At 40.2% G+C, this 18,904-nt stretch overlaps 1 protein-coding gene, 1 long non-coding RNA gene and 1 other non-coding gene across 7 annotated transcripts in view; all 3 read left to right on the forward strand.

Annotated features, from left to right (window-relative positions):
• The window catches only part of STX11 (syntaxin 11), a 49,603-nt gene that overhangs the window by 17,446 nt on the left and 13,253 nt on the right, over positions 1-18,904 (forward strand). The window lies entirely within an intron of this gene.
• On the forward strand, positions 1,898-6,793 carry LOC144616429 (uncharacterized). The gene is made up of 2 exons (XR_013555788.2): positions 1,898-4,102; positions 4,370-6,793. It is a non-coding gene; the product is annotated as an uncharacterized LOC144616429 (long non-coding RNA).
• Positions 10,805-10,908, forward strand: LOC144616470 (small nucleolar RNA U13). Its single transcript, XR_013555866.1, has one exon. It is a non-coding gene; the product is annotated as a small nucleolar RNA U13 (small nucleolar RNA).

The raw sequence follows: 18,904 nt of genomic DNA on the forward strand, positions 1-18,904 counted from the left end.
GTAGTATGTGGCCTCTGCCTGGTGTGGCAGCTCCTACTGGGCTCTTCTGTCTTTTTCTGGCCCGTTCTTTCCCTTGTATTATTTCTGTACCTGCTTGTTTTTCCCCATAACTTACAGACTTAGTTGAGGGCAGGGATTGTGATTTCTGGATTTTTCAATCTTTGAATCTCCTGCAGCTATTCTTTATAATTTATTTACATTAATTACATTTAATAAACAACCTTGAATGTGGTATCTGAGTTAAGAGGGGATCCTTGGGTTGAGAAAGTAACCAGATTGGTTCTCTGTTGAGAACATATTTCTTGTTTAACCTGACATCGCAAAGCAAAGACACCAAGGGCTAACACGGGCATATTTATCTTGTGAATGTCTACTTTAAGTACTAAAAATGCCAGTCAGTTGACTGATGGCAGGGAGGGGAGGATTAAGTCATCATGAAGCAGCACTTACTAGATGTAGACAAAAGTGTAGAATGTTCTGCTGGGTCTCACCTAAGTCAACTTAAACACATGTCTACGCCATCCAACATTTTAGAATACCATTGATACTAAAAATCAGAATTAAAAATCATTGTGCAAGTGACAACATAATTCAGTCTCAAAATATGACTCTGACGGCATGTGATGTCCTGTGATGACCATTTACCGTGTTTTCTTACGTCTTTCTTCCCATGCCTTGGCATGTTCCTTGGTTTATTTCAAGTATGACTTAATTTATGTTCTAATTTTTTGTCTTGCTTTTACAGTGAATATTATATATAGGGAGTGTCTGAATGGTTGGAAATAATTCTTGACATTTGTTCTTTTGCTTCTATTTTGTATAGTTCAAACTTAGTTTATTGCTGAAGTATAGGTTATAAGTTAGGCCACTATGAATTTTGTGGAATACTTTGTTAACTGTAAATTCGTTCAACTTTGATATTTTCCTTAAGAATTGGAATTTTTAAATAAAAGGTTAGGGTGGTGAAATGAAATATTTTCTCCTTTAGAAAATGGAGAACTCTAGAAGATGAAACTCTTTACAACTTGTTCCCTAAAGAATCAAAATTATAATAGTGTCAACTCATCTGAAAAGAGGAACATTCCATCCTGTCGGTGTATATTTGTTGTTGTTTAGTTGGAAAATTTGTCAAGTTATTAATTGCCCTTTGCCGAAACTTAGAGTGCTACAGACATTTTCTCCTTTTTGTTGATATCTAGATACCTATACATACCACGGATAACAGCGTGAGCACAGCATAAGGGTTTTTAAATTTTTATTTTTAATTGAACCATAGTACATGAAATATCATATTCATTTCAGGTATGCAACATAGTGACTTGACATTTATATACATTACAATGCTCACCACAATAAGTGTAGTTACCGTCTGTCACTGTACAATGTTATTACAGTGTTATTGACTCCATCCTCTATGCTGTCCTTTACATTCCTGTGGCTTATTTATTTCATAACTAGAAGTTTGTAGATCTTAATCCCCTTCACCTACTTCTTCCATCCCAGCACCTCCCATGCTTCTGGCACCACCAGTTTGCTCTCTGTATTTATGAGTATGTTTCTGTTTTGTTTTTGTTTTCTCATCTGTTTGGTTTTCTAGATTCCACATGCAAGTGAAATCATGTGGTATTTGTCTGTCTGTGTTTGACTTATTTCGCTTAATATACTGCCTGCTAGGGCCATCCATGTACACAATATGTTTTTTCATTTGTATTCTTTCCATCTAGTCCTAGTAGCTAAAGCATAGATAAATCTTATATTCTGATTTTCCCACTCATTTCTGGCTAAATTTCAACGTTTTTTTTTTTTTTATTTTTTTATTTTTGGGACAGAGAGAGACAGAGCATGAACGGGGGAGGGGCAGAGAGAGAGGGAGACACAGAATCGGAAACAGATTTCTGGCTAAATTAATAAGTCTAATGTATTATTTTTAATTTGCATATATTTTCCAAATAGCAGATAATAAATATTTCATATTTTTATTGAGAATATTTTATCTCCTGTGAAATGTCTTTCTATATACTTTACTCGATAAATTATTGCCATGTTATTTTACCAGTTGGGGTGTCTCTGCATACAATACCGAGTACCTACACAATGTCTGTTATGTTTTGTGCAAATATTTTCTTCCAATCTCTTGCTTTAATCCTTAGTATTTGTTACTCCTTTTTGTTGCAGAGAGATTTCACATTTTATTTAGTCAAATTTGGTTATCTTTTTCTCTGAGATTTCTTCCATAGCCTCACATCTCATGGAAAGTTATCATTTTCAGGGCACCTGGGTGGCTCAGTCGGTTGAGCATCCGACTCTTGATTTGGGCTCAGGCCATGATCTCACAATTTGTGAGACTGAGCTTCGAGTCAGTCTCTGTGCTGACAGTGCAGAACCTGCTTGGGATTCTCTCTCTCTCTCTCTCTGTCTCTCTGTCTCTCTCTCTCTGCCTCTCCCTTGCATGTATGTTCTCTCTGCTCTCTCCCTCTCTCTCTCTCTCTCAAAATAAATAAATAAAATAAACTTAAAAAAGGAAATTAAAAAAAAAAGAAAATTATCATTTTCCCAGAGTACTGATATTCAACTTCACTTTCTGTTAGTGTTTCTGTTATTGATTTTGCATTTTTAATTCTTTAATGTCCCTAAGGTGTATCGTAGGGTCTCCAGTAAGTTTTAGAGAGGAATAAATTCTTTTTTTGTATGAATATAATTTATTGTCAAGTTGGCTTACATATAACACCCAGTGCTCATCCCAACAAGTGCTCTCCTCAATGACCATCACCCAATTAAGAGAGGAATCAATTCTTACTAGTCAATTATACCAGCCTAGTTGCTTATTTTTTTTTCTCCACTATTACTTCTTGATGGCTTCTTTCCATATACTAAGATTTTGTATAAAATTGGTCTATTTCTTAGTGTTGTATTCATGTCCATTAATCTAATTTTTATGTTTGCAAAATTATTATGCTTTTAACTATGGTCTTATGCAAGTGGTAATATCAGCAAGAGCTTTCCTCTTTTTACCAGTGCTATATTCTTTTCAATTTATAAAAATTTGAACTTTATTTGAACTTTATTTAAGGATCACTTTATTTTTTAGAATTTTTTTTAAACCTTGGTCAGAATTTTGGATTTAGTGCAATCAAAAAATTAACTTGGGGGGAATTCCAGATTCCACTAATACCTGTGTCTAAGTGCTCATTCTCAAGTGGAATCTGTAAAGAGGTGGTTATGTGAGAAAGACAGGGAGAAAGAAGTGCGCAGGCAGGATGGAGAGCTCCTGGTTACCTGCTGCCAGAATTCACAGCATTGCCCTGTAGGTGGTGTTTTGGATTTCCAGAAAGCCTATAGCGTTCTTTTTTCCCGCTTGCTTCTCTTCCTTTCTTCCTTCCTTCCTTCCTTCCTTCCTTCCTTTCTCTAGTTTTTAATTGTATCAAACATGCACACATAATTGAAGAGTAATGAAAAATGAAAGTCTGATAAAAAAAAAAGTCTGTCCCTTTCTATTTCATTTATTTCCCTCTCCCCAAAGGGAACCACTTTCAACTACGTTTACTTATTCTTTTGGTGTTTATATTTGTATCTCTAAATAATATGCTTCTATTACTATTTCTTGATTTTTCCATTTTGGGCATCATCTATTGATTTCCTTGTGCAGAAGGTGATGATTTAGCTCATTTTCAGCCCTTGCTGCCAGAGACAGGCACCACTCTTGTTCCTTCAAGAACTGTATTCATCCTCCCAGTACAGCTGAATCCTAATTTGAGTTACATCAATATGTAACGATTATATGCTTGTGGTTATGGACATACCAATTACAGCAGATCCATGTTTTATATCAGGATCACTCTCCTATAACTACATAATTGTTTGGGGTTGTTAGTTTAATTTATACTTACAACCTATTCAATCCCAAATTGTCTAAATCTCCTCCCAAGAAATTTGGACCCATCAGGAATTCTGAGTTTCATGTTTCTGAAGAAATCTCTCCTATAGCCTACTATACCTAGTCTAGACAGATGGCCTCCCAGTCCAGTGCACAGCTGTCATCACAGAATTTCCCTTTGCTGTTATCCGGGGGTGCTCTCTGCCTCCCTCCTCTGTTGAATTTCAGGTTAGGATTCTTTTTTTTTTTTTTTTTTTTTTTTTTTTTTTTAATTTTTTTTTTTTTCAACGTTTTTTATTTATTTTTGGGACAGAGAGAGACAGAGCATGAACGGGGGAGGGGCAGAGAGAGAGGGAGACACAGAATCGGAAACAGGCTCCAGGCTCCGAGCCATCAGCCCAGAGCCTGACGCGGGGCTCGAACTCACAGACCGCGAGATCGTGACCTGGCTGAAGTCGGACGCTTAACCGACTGCGCCACCCAGGCGCCCCTTAGGTTAGGATTCTAGAGTCTGTATCTTTTTCGCTTGACTTCCTTGTTTTGTTGTAAGGCATTTCCCTGTCTCTTTCTGAGAAAGATTATAGGAAATATTTTTTTAAGACTTTGTATATCCAAAAAAATGTCTTTATTCTACCTCATATTTGATTGATGATTTGGCTTGAGTATAGAATTCTGGGTTGAAAATGCATTTTCCCCAAAAGTTTAAAGGTACTGTTCCATTATTTTTTAGTTTCCAGCGTCGCTGTTTAGAAGTCCAAAGCTTTTTTGACCTTAGGTACTTTGTAGGTGATCTGTTTCTATTACCCCTGTCCCCAACCACCACAGTATGATGTCTTCTCTCTGAAATTTCTGTTATTCAGAATTTGAATTTAAAGTACTGGACTTCCAAATTCCTTTTTTAAATTGTTTTTCACCTCTTTCTTTCTTCTTTTTTAAAAAATGTTTGTTTATTTTTTCAGGCAGTGGGGAGAGGGGCAGAGACAGAGACAGAGACAGAGAGAAAGAGAGAGAGAGAGCCCCAAGGAGGTTCCACCCTCAGTGTGAAGCCCGACATAGGGCTTGAACTCATGACCGTGAGATCATGACCTGAGCCAAAATCAAGAGTCAGATGCTTAACTGACTGAGTCACCCAGGCGCCCCTGTTTCTTCTTTTGTACTTTATGGAAAAAGGTTTTTCATCCTCTTGCCTATGATATGGGTCCGTGTGCTGGACAGTAGGTGAAGAAAGAGGACTTGGAGGTCCACATTCCATATAAAAACATTAATCTCATCCTCCTCTTTACAGATAAAGTACCTCTCACCTGGTATAGAGTCAGAGTCTAGCCTGTCTAATGACCTGCTAAGGAAGGACAAAGGATGATAGGTCCTCTCCCTTCTTAAAAAGGCTTTAACCAAACTCTGTTTTTAGCCCCCACCATCACCTCCTTTTTCATAGGTACTCAGGCTTTAATTCTGATTCCTGGGTATTTATCAAATGGTGTAATTTAGGTTGTTTCTTGGCATTCTCTACTGTTAGCTTAAGATTCAATGTTTTAACTCCTTGCTAGGTTAGTAATCCCTTGTCCACTTGCTTTATAATTTCCAGAATTTTATTGTTGCTCTGTTCTCTCTGATCTTTTTCCTTGTCAGTGTATGCCTTTGTGTAAGTTCTTTGGGTAGGATTTTGGAAAGGAGCAGAAATAATGTTTACTTTGCCATTTTGTCCAGAATGTAGGGGTCATCTTTGAAAATAGAAATGTGTTTTCTGGAATAAATGGTAGATTAAGCTAAAAGCACTTAGCAGATATATTCATCAAAATAGCTACCTTTGCCTTAAAAAATAGAGACTGGAACATAAGACTGGGCTGTTTAAGTGGGCAAGTTTGGATTTGCCCACTTGGGATGGGGAGGGGCAAGGGTCATCTCTGATTGGAGAGCATGTTTAGAAGGAGGACAGGATAAAATGGCCATAGTGTAGTTTCTTTAGGCCGCAGTAAGTTAAAAGCAAACATCTCAGTTCTCATCTACAAATTTTACTATTGATGTTCACGGAAAGCATGTATGTTCCCCACCAGGAGTAAAAGCCTAAGCATTGCCTTGGTTGAGAATTCACTCACTGTGTGTCAGGCATCTTACAGAGTACTCCTTGAGATGGGTGGTGCTATTCCAATTTGCTTAGAGCTGGGAGTCCAGTGCAGGTCTATTTGACTTTGCAACCTCTTTTAAATACACAGCTATTATATCTCTGTGTCATAGTTGACACCCAGTATTGAAACTAAGAAAATTTTTGTCATTGCACAGAAAATTGAAGACGTGTCTCCCTTGTTATCTTCATAGTCCTGTCTTTAAATGTGTCAAAAATCAGGAAGTTGCCTAAGTCAGTTTTGGTTTCAGCTTTAAATATTTCAGGGGTCTATTTCACATGTCTGGATTTTCATGTCTTTCTTTAAAAGTGCTTTCTATAAGCTTTTTTTGTTGCCGTTGTTGCTTATCTTATAAAATACTTTTAAGGAACTGAGACCACATCTCTTTTGCTCATTGGGCTAACCTTGTCCTCTCATATTGCCTGGCACATAGTAGGTGCTCACTAAACACTTGTTGAAGAAACGTGTAAGTCTGTCACAGTAGCCCATGCAAACGCACGTGTCTTGATTGATGTGCACAAGAACAGCAATCATAGCCTATTTTATGAATGTTACTTAAAAGCTAGCTAACAGGATGCCCGACTTGTTTCACACAAATAAAATAAGCCTAACGTTAGTGCCATCATTTGTATGCTGACGTATGTATTTTAGCTAATAAGATTGAGATATTTTATTATAATGTTAAAATCGAATTATCATGAACACTCAACAGAAAGTTAGGATATTTAAAATTCTATGCATTTTATGGTTGTTGAAATTATTCTACGTGGGTATTGACAGTCTGTGCATAGGAGAATAGATCCGGTTATTCTTCAGGATAGAATTTTCTGCAGTTTTGGACAGGAAGGGTCTATCTCTTGATTCCAATTATGACTGTTACCAATATCACTGTAAAGATTCAACTTTCCTTTTATCCAAAATAGAAGCTCTGAAATAAGGGAAATTTTAAATTCTGTTAATATTAAAAGGTCAACACCTTTAGCTGTTGATTCTACATAGCAATAAGCAGCATGGCTTTTTTGTGGAAGAGTTTATATTGGGGTAAATGTGTAAGAAATTTGATCAGATCCTGCTTTTTATTTTGTTAGTTTTGTTTTACAAGGAGCCGCTGTTTGTCTTCTTTGATAGGCAAAATGTAAGATACTCATCATGAAATAAAAATTTTCATTGTAAATGAGTTTGTTTCCTTGGCCCTCCTTCATACAGTGAATGAAGAACATCTGGGGTGCCTGGGTGGCTCAGTTGGTTAAGCGTCTGACTTCGGCTCAGGTCATGATCTCTCAGTCTGTGAGTTCGAGCCCCAGGTCAGGCACTGTGCTGACAGCTCAGAGCCAGGAGCCTGCTTGGATCCCTTGCTCTCTCTGCCCCTCCCTTGCTTGTGCTCTGCCTCTCTCTCTCTCTCTCAAAAATAAATATTAAAAATAAAAAAGAAAAACATCTAATTCATTCTTTCTTGTGGTTCTGAGTAAAATTAGGCATTAATATTCTATCTCCTGAGTAATCAGAATAATACAGAAACTGGTGATAGAATAGTTGTGTGTGGTTTTATAGGATAGTTTTAGATCACATGATCTGTATATGTTTTCTAAGGAGTAGTACTTATAGTATTTTGAATACATAATCTGGTGAAATAAACTATGCATGGCAATGGTGCAAAATAATAATGTCTAATACCATGTTTGTAAAATAGTTTAAAATTTATAGAGTGATTTTGCATGTATTATTTACATCATTTAATGATCCCCTCCCCCCAGAAAGACCCTTATGAGGCAGGTAGTGTCATAACCATTTTATAGGTGAGGAACCTGACACTGGGAGTCATGAGATGTTTTGCTCAACTTTATACAGCTGGGGATGGAAGTTGGCATAAGTCCTCTGACAGTTGGCGGACTACCCTCTCTCCCACACCACATTTGCCGTCAGGACTCATATCAGTGAGCTGAGGAGCCAGACTTTTCCCTACATGTTCCTGTATCCAACTGAAAGGCAAAACGAAGCCCACCACTACTAAGAACAAAATTTTACTAGTGGGGTGGGGAATAGGGCTTACCTTTCTGAGACATACATGAGGCAGATGTTCGATGGATGTTTACTGAATTAAAATTGTTACTCTGGAACACCTGGGTGGCTCAGTCGGTTAAGCGTCCAACTTTGGCTCAACTCATCATCTCCCGATTCACGAGTTTGAGCCCCGTGTCAGGCTCTGTGTTGACAGCTCAGAGCCTGGAGCCTGCTTCGGATCTGTGTCTCCCGCTGTGATTCTGCCCCTCCCCTGGTCATGCTGTGTGCGTGTGTCTCTCTCTCAAAATAAATAAACAAATAAATACATGAAAAAAAATTTTTAATTGGTAATCTGCTCCCAAAAGAAAACCTGGTCACTGACTTTATAAACACTAAATCTTGAAGATGTCAGTCCTCAGACTGACTTAGTCACCTCTAGACTCTTTCACAATCTCTGGGGTATGTGACATTGGGGAAACCATTTTGAGACTCTTAAATGTGAAAGCAAAACAGGAGGATTCTTTCTTTTTAGAACTTCCTTCCCCTTTCCAAGTTGTCTTCATTGTTCCTGATTTCACCTGCACAGAAGTGGTGGTGGTACAGAGTACGGCAGGACCTGCCTGTGGGCCTGTATCCCTGAGGGAGGCCCCAGGTGGGAAGAAACCCCAGGTACTCCTATGGTTTAGCAAGAAGCCATTGCGTATGTCACAGGGTCAGGGTCAGTTCTGAAGCCTGCATCTTAAGTATTCACAACTCTATAAATAGAGAAGAGTCTGGAAGAAAATGTTTTAGACTTATCCCTGGTTATTTTATAGAGTTACATATAGTAGCATTAGAGGATATGAATTTTTAAATTTCCATTCTGTATCATTTGACTTCTCTTCCTCCTCCTTCTTTAAAATCTTTTTTTTTTTTTTTAACATTTATTTATTTTTGAGACAGAGAGAGACAGAGCATGAACGGGGTAGGGTCAGAGAGAGAGGGAGACACAGAATCTGAAACAGGCTCCAGGATCTGAACTGTCAGCACAGAGCCTGACGCGGGGCTCGAACTCACATACCACGAGATCGTGACCTGAGCCGAAGTCGGACGCTTAACCGCCTGAGCCACCCAGGTGCCCTCCTCCTCCTTCTTTAAAAGAGCATGTGTTGCTTTCATACTCAGAAAAAAGAGATTTTACAGTGAAAGAATTGGAACAAAAATTATTTAAAACCCCAAATAACACAGTAATGCACAGATATTAATGTTTACTTATGACTGTAGGCGAGATGGGTAATAAACTATTGATAGTGTATCAGTAAATGCACTGTTTATACTAATGGTTGCTGAACATCCTTTGGGTTTTTGAGTGAATTAAAAAATCACAGAAGAGACAATAGCAAGTAGCGTATGCAGAGAGCTTACTCAACCCGGCACTCTTTGAAGAGCTTTCTGTGGATTGTCTCCTTTAATTCTGTCCACCATCCCATGAAGAAGATATTTCTACCTGGGGAAGATAAGGTGGAGAGAAGAAATGTGACCTAAGCGGAGGTTTGAAAAGCACTCATCTATTAGGTGTTGCCCTCTCTCACTTCTGGGAATCCTGAAGGCAGTGAGGCAGTCCAGGCTAGACCCAGGGGCGGATTGCCAGTCTCCTACATTTCCCGGAGTGTCTGTGGAATTCGGAGCAGATTCTACAACTCTGAAAAGAAATAAACTGATTGCCTTTAACACGCTGAGAGATTAATAGGGTCGTCATCAGTTTCTGATGCTCCTTAGAAACCTCGATCACATCGCACTAATTTTTATTCTTTGTAGCATGATAGCCAGAAACGTCTCCGGTCCCAGATGACAAAGGAAGGTGTGGGAAATGGCAGTAAAGTCATGTTTGGAAGGCGCACTTTGTCTGCCCAGTGTTCTTTATTTTGGCAATCTGAATGGCAGACTTGTGATACACTTGAAACCATCTACCTCCATTTCAGAACTGGCTCTTCAAGTTCTCAGAATCTCTTATCAGACTGAAACTCAGCCAAGGTTAAAAGTGCCTGGTCTCTTTGCACTGTCCTACCCCCACTGTTCAAGAACTCCTACTTAGCACCCTTCATTACTAAACGGTTTCTGCAGGCCCTTTCTTGCAGAGGCTGCTTGTGTGTGAGATAACCTTTTTTTAGCATCTTTTTTTTTCTCTCTCTCTTTACTATGATTATGACCACAGTCTTCAAAAGGAAAGAAAGGCTGTCCTCAGACATGGTAAGAGACACATGCTCCTTTCTGGGTATGCTTTATATTAATGTCTGTGTACAATATGAACAGAATATTGTAAATGTGCACTGCATTAAAATCCAAGTAGGCAAGGGAGCCACGATCACCAAGTAGGGGACATACACCATCAGGACAGTCCGTTGGTCCATGTTACTTATGTTTGTGTTTTAAAACTCAGAGCAACAAACTTTCAATTTTTTATTTTATTTTATTTTATTTTATTTTATTTTATTTTATTTTATTTTTAAATTTTTGTTTAATGTTTATTTATTTTTGAGACAGAGAGAGACAGAGCATGAGCAGGGAAGGGGCAGAGAGAGAGGGAGACACAGAATCCAAAGCAGGCTCCAGGCTCCGAGCTGTCTGCACAGAGCCAGACGCGGGGCTCAAACTCACGAACTGTGAGATCATGACCTGAGCCGAAGTCGGACGCTTAACCAACTGAGCCACCCAGGCACCCCCAAACTTTCATTTTAATGCCTGAACATTTGCTTTTTAAAAATTATGATTTATCCAGGATTCATGTCATTCTCTTAGGTTCTCTTTAGAGGAGAGGTGGTTCGAGGTCCTCTTGTAGGTCATAAGCATGATGATTGGGTGCTCACGCTGTTTTGTGACATGCACCACCCTTAAACCTTGTTACGACGTCAGCACATTACCTGTCTGACGTGAAAAGAAAGAGATGGTTTGTCAGTATAACGAACCACCCCCCCCCCCCAAATCATACTGTGATTTCTTATAGTCATAGGATTAGATGAGATAATTCATATAAAGCTTCCACAGCACTGTGTGGCAGAGAGTAAGTACTGGGTGTTTCTCTCACTCGGGTCGCCTGAGCTCAGTCATATAGAGGCATTGGTGTGTGAGCTGGGGGCTGCCTCTCTCTCCGTGTGGTCCTCATCCTCCAGGAGGCTGGCCTGAGTCTCCACGTGGCAGCTTCCATGTTCCCCACAGCAAGAGAGAGCAAGCCCCAGTGTGCTATGCTCTTCAAGCCTCTGTTTGCATCATAATTTCTACTGTCCTACTGTCCTCTTTCTTTCTTTCTTTCTTTCTTTCTTTCTTTCTTTCTTTTTTTTCTTTTTTTCTTTTTCTTTTTATTATTTTTTTTATTTTTTTTCAATATATGAAATTTATTGTCAGATTGGTTTCCATACGACACCCAGTGCTCATCCCAAAAGGTGCCCTGCTCAATACCCATCACCCACCCTCCCCTCCCTCCCACCCCCCAAAAACCCTCCGTTTGTTCTCAGTTGTTTTTTTTTTAATTTTTTTTTTCAACGTTTTTTATTTATTTTTGGGACAGAGAGAGACAGAGCATGAACGGGGGAGGGGCAGAGAGAGAGGGAGACACAGAATCAGAAACAGGCTCCAGGCTCCGAGCCATCAGCCCAGAGCCTGACGCGGGGCTCGAACTCACGGACCGCGAGATCGTGACCTGGCTGAAGTCGGACGCTTAACCGACTGCGCCACCCAGGCGCCCCGTGTTCTCAGTTTTTAAGAGTCTCTTATGCTTTGGCTTTCTCCCACTCTAACCTCATTTTTTTTCCTTCCCCTCCCCCATGGTCTTCTGTTAAGTTTCTCAGGATGCACATTAAGAGTGAAAACATATGGTATCTGTCTTTCTCTGTATGGCTTATTTCACTTAGCATAACACTCTCCAGTTCCATCCACGTTGCTACAAAGGGCCATATTTCATTCTTTCTCTTTGCCACGTTCTACTGTCTTCTTGATCAGAGCAAGTCTCATGGCCAAGTCCACATTGGTAGTGGCCAAGTCTCATGGCCAAGTCCACAAAAGGTAGACAAATAGACACAACTTCTTGCTGAGAAGTACAGCTAAGAATTTGTGGCCCTTTTTGTACAATCATGTGTAGTCTGCCTCTGGCAAAGTTTGTTCACATTTCTCCTATGCTCCCCTTCACCCTGGGATTCCCAGAAGTCTCATATTATGGCATCAGCTTCTAAGTCGAGGCTTATCCATGATCTGCATTAATCTGGACACAGATGGGACCCCTGCAGGTACAGCTCTTTCAATGTTTCCCCTACACACCTAACCTATAATGATGAAATAGGGAAAGGACAACCAAAATACGTAATCCATTAAAACAAAACCAGAGGCACATTAACAGGATACACAACAATCGCAGTTCCACGGCAATTCTATCCGGGTCCATGTTACTAGGTCCCTCCATTCCTGGGCCAGGGGGTGGTTGATTAAGACCCAGTTCTGCTTCTCAGGACTAGTTCACTGATATCTATTTTCTCCCCTGCTCTTGGCTCCACCTTCTGAAACATTCCTCTTTTCCCATGAGAAATGGCTTATTTCTGCTTCTAAATAGATTCTTTAGCCTACTTTCTGCTCATAGAAAAGCAGGCACCCAGAGGCCTCTTTCCTCTGAATGATCTCTGTCTTGTTTCTGTATTTATCAGTAAAACTCTCTTTAAAAGCTGGGTTTCCCATGGGGTGCCTGGGTGGCTCAGTCGGTTAAGCGTCTGACTTTGGCTCAGGTCATGATCTCAGTCTGTGAGTTCGAGGCCCGCATCGGGCTCTGTGCTGACAGTGCAGAGCCTGGAGCCTGTTTTAGATTCTGTGTCTCCCTCTCTCTCTCTGACCCTCCCCCACTCATGCTCTGTCTCAAAAATAAATAAACGTTAAAAAAAAAAAAACAAAAACCAACCTGGATTTCCCAAGAATCCCATAGAGTCCATGCCCCTAAAACCACTTCCACATTTGTTTTCAAGACAGATCTCTGTTTACTTTGGGCTGAGTGTCAGGCTGCCATGAGGTAATAACACCTTTGGGAGTCTCAGAGCCCTTCTCTTGCCCAGCTGAGAAGGCCTTCTAGGCACCACATTAAATTTTACAAAGGTCTTTACTCTGAAGCCACTTCTTAGTATAAAAATCTTTTCTTCCAGAGACTAGAAGAGACTAGAGGTAAACGGTTTTATTTTCCAAACTCATGAATTCTGGCTCTTCTCTGTTTTCTCTACAAAATGCTTACTAATTAGATCACTCTGTTTTCTTGGTTTTTTGTTTTTTTAAGCTCATGTCTCCCTTGCAGAACCTTATATGCAGCTAGAAGCACTCAACGGACATTTTCAGCCTTCTGCCTGGAGAGCTTTGCAGCTGGATCCAACATTCACTGTGTGCATTTTCGATCTTTTGTGCTGCCACAGACGGTGGCTTTGCCCATTGTCTTGCTGCGACGTCGTAATGTGTGCTGTCTTTCCCCTGACTGCTGCAGTTTCCTCATCACCTTCCCCACCTCCACTAACATTTTGCATGCCATTTTCCCAGTTTTTGCTAAATGCTACCTCACTGCTTTTCACCCACTGTCTGGTCCCAAAGCCATTGCTGAATGTTTTAGGTTTTTGTTACTGCAGTGTGCTACTTCTAGGTACCAGTTTCTGTATCGGGTAGTTTTTGCTGTGTTGCACTGGGGCTCCCCATGGCAAAGCCCTTTTGCACAATGCTTTCCAAGATACTACTTACATCATCGTATTTGCTAATGTCCCAGTGGCCAAAGCAAGTCCCATAGCCACAAATTTGAGGAGTCGAGAAATAGTCTATACGTCTTGACTGGAAGAGCTGCACAGAATGTGCAGTGAATGTTTGTTTCAATCTTCCACAAAGAATATGTACAAATTTGGAGAAAGAGAATGGGGCACTTGGGAGGTCGGGTCAAGAAAATAGCATGTGAGCGGACGGTCATCACATCATGGAAATGATGACTATGTGGTATTAAATTAGTAAAATTAATAGCAATTATTTATCAAGTTTCCTTTATTGAGGTTCCAGTATATGCCAGGCTCATGAAAATGCTTTATATATGGTAGAATATTTTTGCTATCAATGGAAATGTCTATTCCATAAGAGTTCTCCCCCCTTGCTAACAGCCATCTCTTCACCATTATTTGTAGGTTACTTAAATACAATGAGCGTTTCTTTCCTTATCTTTAAAACTGAGGTATGGTGCAAGATAGTCACTAAAGTCTTTTTCTGCTTCTCTGATTTTATCTGACATAATTATGGGCTTGATTGAGGAGGAAACACAAATAACTTCCCTTTATCCATCTGATTTCCATACCAATGGAAATAGAAGGAAAAAGCACCCAGAGGCCAAAGTGTTACTTCTGTTATCAATAAATACCAGGTTGGAGGAAGTGGCTTCATTGGTGGGGAACTCTGCTGTATGTCCTTGAACCTAGAATTAGATGGACTTGCCCTCCGCAGCAGCTGACCTCTGCACTCCCACCCAGGAGCAGAGCAAAAGAGAACACCAGTTCTCGGTTCTCGGTGGTAAGCCGACTTTCAAAAGGAAGAAGGAAGAACAGCTTGGGCTACCATGGGCAGCTTCTCCTTCCAGATTCACCAACTGGATAAGCAACTCTGTGCCTCTTGGCTGGCGGAGGTGGAGACAGATGTCTACAGGGAGGGAAATGTCCAAGTGATGACAAATGTTTCTTCTTAACAACACTTATACCACATACCCTGCCTCAACCCCTTTTTATTTATTTATTTAAATTCAAGTTAGTTAACATACAGTGTAGTCTTGGCCTCAGGAGTAGAACCCAGTGATCCATCCCTTACGTATGATACCCAGCGCTCACCCTTAATGCCCATCACCCATTTAACCACCCCCCTCCGCCTTCAGGAACCCTCAGGTGGTTCTCTGTATTAAGAGTCTCTTATGGTTTGCCTCCCTCTCTGTTTTTATCTTATTTTTCCTTCCCTTCCTTTATTTTCACACAGCTTCAGCACAGGATTGAGTGGACAGAACATGAACATAGGATCTGGACAGATGTGGGCTTAAATCCCAGCCTTCTTAACTTACTGATGGGCTGAATTGGATAAGGAACCTAACTTTTCTGGGATCCAGTTCCTAGTCAACTGAAAATTTTGTTACCTTCCTCACAAAGTTATTGTGAAGATTGTTGATGGACTGCGTATCAGTTGTCTGGTACACAGACTGACTCATATTGGACACTCAGTTTGTCACTGACGTTAGTTTTTCCTTCCTTTCTTTACTTAGTAGGTTTGCTTCCAGAGGGCTGCTGACCCACGTGTAGCTTACCGTTGCTAAATGCTTGGCTTTTATCTAATTTCTTACCAAATTTCTGCTACAACCTGTAAAGGGAATGAGAGGAATATCAGTGGCAGTATATACATGGAAATATCTGAGGAAAGGTTTGACATTTTAACCCTGAGGCAAGAGAAACATTTGGAAACAAATGAAAGTGTATCACCACAGAGTTCAAAGATGTTAATAATGCCAATTGTATCCAGTATCCTCTCTTTAAGGAATGAAATACATCAATGCATTTTTTACAAATGTGTATTTATTTTTGAGAGAGTGCGCACACGTGAGCACGCACGCGAGCAAGTAGAGGAGGGGGAGAGAGAGAGGAGACACAGAATCCCAAACAGGCTCCAGGCTCTGAGACATCAGCAAAGAGCCAGACGCGGGGCTTGAACCCACAAACTGAGATCATGACCTCATGACCCAAGCCCAAGTCAGATGCTCAGTGGACTGAACCACCTAGACACCCCTATCAATGCATGTTAGAAGAGGATTTCCAACAAAAAAATGAGTGAGCACCTTTCACATTTGAAGGGAGAGTTTCAATTAAGTAAATGTCACTTACATGGAAAAACCTGCATTGATGATGTTGGATAACTGAGATTTTTCTGTGCGGGTGTAAAAACTGTCAACTAAAAATAACAATTTGTTTCCTTGAAGAATTGAAGAGGAGTAAACAGCCAACAGGATTAGAATCAGTGGCTCATAGGACTTTGTCTACGAGAAAGAGAATATGAAAAAAACATGTAAAAATTCTGTGAGATTGTCCTTTAACCGACATTGTGAGTTGGGAAAGAAAAGGTCATTAATGATTCTCAAAAACTCGATCGGTTTTCCTTTTTTAAAAAATACCCCATGGAATAGTTATAAAATATGAAAGTTTAATCAAAGATATATTGGACTCAACATTTATTCCCCTTGATGTTTTCTTTTGTCTTTCCTAGGCACAAGTTTGGTTCACATTCCAGGGCCAAAGCCAAATCAGTCATAGGATACAGCAGCTGTTTTTGTTTGTAAATGCTAATACAGATAAGACTGGAAAAACTTGTACGGATGATTTGAACCTTGATCCTGGAGTGCTCTTCTCTTCACTCCCTCCCTTACCAAACTCATTCGTTAGGTTTTCCTCTGTTATCACTTTCATGCTCCTGACTGTAAAACTCGTATTTCCAAGTATGAGTGCTTTGTAATTTCAAGCACTTATGTCAGTCCTAACTACAGTGAATCAGTTATAAGAGAATTATCTACGAGTGTTAATTCCGTGGACTTTTGGCAAGTTGTGATGAGTTACTCCTGCCTGATAGAGTAACAGAGGCTCTAATAGCCAAAACATTGCAGTGTTGTTGGGGAAACTCTTGATGTAAGGAAATTATTATGAGAAAGAAGGTGATGGTTCTAATGGTGAAAAGATTTTCATGTGTTCATTCAGATCTAGGTTATTAGATGCTGATAATTGTTGCAGCTACAAAACCTCAACTAGGGAAGGGGATACGGTCTGAATGCTCATGTCCTTCAAAATTCACATGTTGAAATCCTAATCCCCAGTGGGACTTTGGAAGGCAGTTAGGCCATGAGGATGAGGTCTGAATGAGTGGGATTAATGCCCTTATAAAATCAGCCCCAGAGAGTTTGCTTGGCCCTACTGTATTGTGAAGACTCAGTGAGAAGACAGCCATTTATGAACCGGGAAGCAGGCCACACCAGGAGCCTTGCTGGCCCCCTGATCTCAGACTTCCAGCCTCCAAAGCTGCGAGAAATAAATTTCTGTTGTTTATAAGCCACCCTGTTTGTGGTGTGTGATAGCAGTTCAAACGCACTAAGACAGGAAACAGTTCCCAGAAGATTAAAGATTTCAAAGCGTTCACTCTAAGTCTCTGGAAAAAGAAGCTAGTGTAGCTTTTGTGGTCACATTTTCTGGATTCAGGCCTCAGCTCCACATTTATGAAATTTGTGATTTTAAGCAAGTTGTTTAACTCATTAGGCCTCAAGTTTCCTCCTCACCTGTAAAAACAGGGATGACAATAGGGCCTCACAGGGATTGCACAGTGCTTCGTGCTGTGTTGGGCACTGTACAAATACCTGATAAATGTTAGCCATAGAGCAGAATGCAGATGCAGATTTGAATACAGGAGTGGCTGCTTTGATGTACAGTGTGTATGTGCAGAATGCATTCAAAAGCATATTGCTGGAAGTAAAATCCCCACTGGCTGTTTATTGGCCATGCATATCAGACTGCCCTCGCTTCAGACACTGGCCAAAAAGTATGATTGAGGGAACTGAAAAGCAAAGATTGCAGGGAGCATCAAATGAGTAGAGTGATTGAAAAGTGGAGACTATCTGCTCTTTTAGATTAGATTCTCCCAAAATGCTTTGGAAAAACTCTTGGCTGTGCTTTAGAGAGGAAACACGACATTTATTATTATTTCTTCTAGGCTCAGAGTTTTATAATTGTAATCCATCTTGACTCCCACTCCTCAGACTCTGAAATTGTGCTTTGAGTGAACCCCAAGAAATTAAACAATTGTGTTCTTGCCAATGCACTTTGGATCCAATGCAACTTTTTGTTTTAGAGCAGCAGCAAAAAGATAAGACCTTTTAGGAACTCTTTCTATTTTAGCCTATAATTTTCAGAAGTTCAAAGAATGATCTTTACCTCTTAGTTGTGCCATTTTTTTTTTTTTTTTAAATCAGGAAACAGAGCAGAATACCAGGTTTTACTCGTTTGAGTGAAATTATTTGTGGATCTGAATCCACCTGTTTGGGAAAGTATACTTGTTGCTGGTTAAGGGTTGTGTTCCTATGGTGTGTCTGGAAAGGTGACTGCTAACTTACTATGACATAGGACCTATGGGACTCCTGGCCCCACCAGATGTCTGTGGTGCCGCCTGGACAGGAGGGACTGGACAAGGTGGCCAAGAAAGGAGTGTTCAAAGCAACCATACAGGGCCGTGCAGACTGCGCCCCATACCCAGATGATTCGCCACAGAGAGAGACTAGAAATCCATCCCATGCCCAGTTTGCCAGATGCTGTGCCCTGGTGTAGGGCTGCATCACTCAGAGAAGGGGGCACTCTTCTAGCATTCACGAGGATGTCATATGGTCCCTGCGCAAAGGCTCATGAAGGTGCCGTATGGACCAGTGGTGGGCCTAGGCATAAAGACACATTCTGATTTGTAATCATCACTTTATGTTTACAAGACTTAAAAAATTGCTCTAAAACCAGGACTTAGGAACTATAGATTGTACAATCTGAAAATAAGACCATGGGCACTTCATTATTGCAGTAAGGAGTCATTACTCAAAAGTCCTCATTTGGAACATCTATCTTGGGGCAGGATCTTTTTAGTTTCATTAATAGCTATAACTGTATACAAAGCCTATGTGTGTGTATGTGTCTCTCTTTCTAAATGTGTTTTATTTAGTTCCTATTGAAACAAGAATCCTAAACTTTCTGAACTCAAGTAAAGAGAAATAAAGTCTCTAAAACATTTCTTTGTCATAACTACGGAAAGGACGGCTGTTCTGTGCTTTTGGGTTTGTTCCCCTCCTGAAATCTACAAGTTGAGTTTCATAATAAACCTCACA

The sequence above is a fragment of the Panthera onca genome, chromosome B2 (genome assembly GCF_046562875.1).
Source record: "Panthera onca isolate mPanOnc1 chromosome B2, mPanOnc1 haplotype 2, whole genome shotgun sequence".
NCBI classification, from domain to species: Eukaryota; Metazoa; Chordata; class Mammalia; order Carnivora; family Felidae; genus Panthera; species Panthera onca.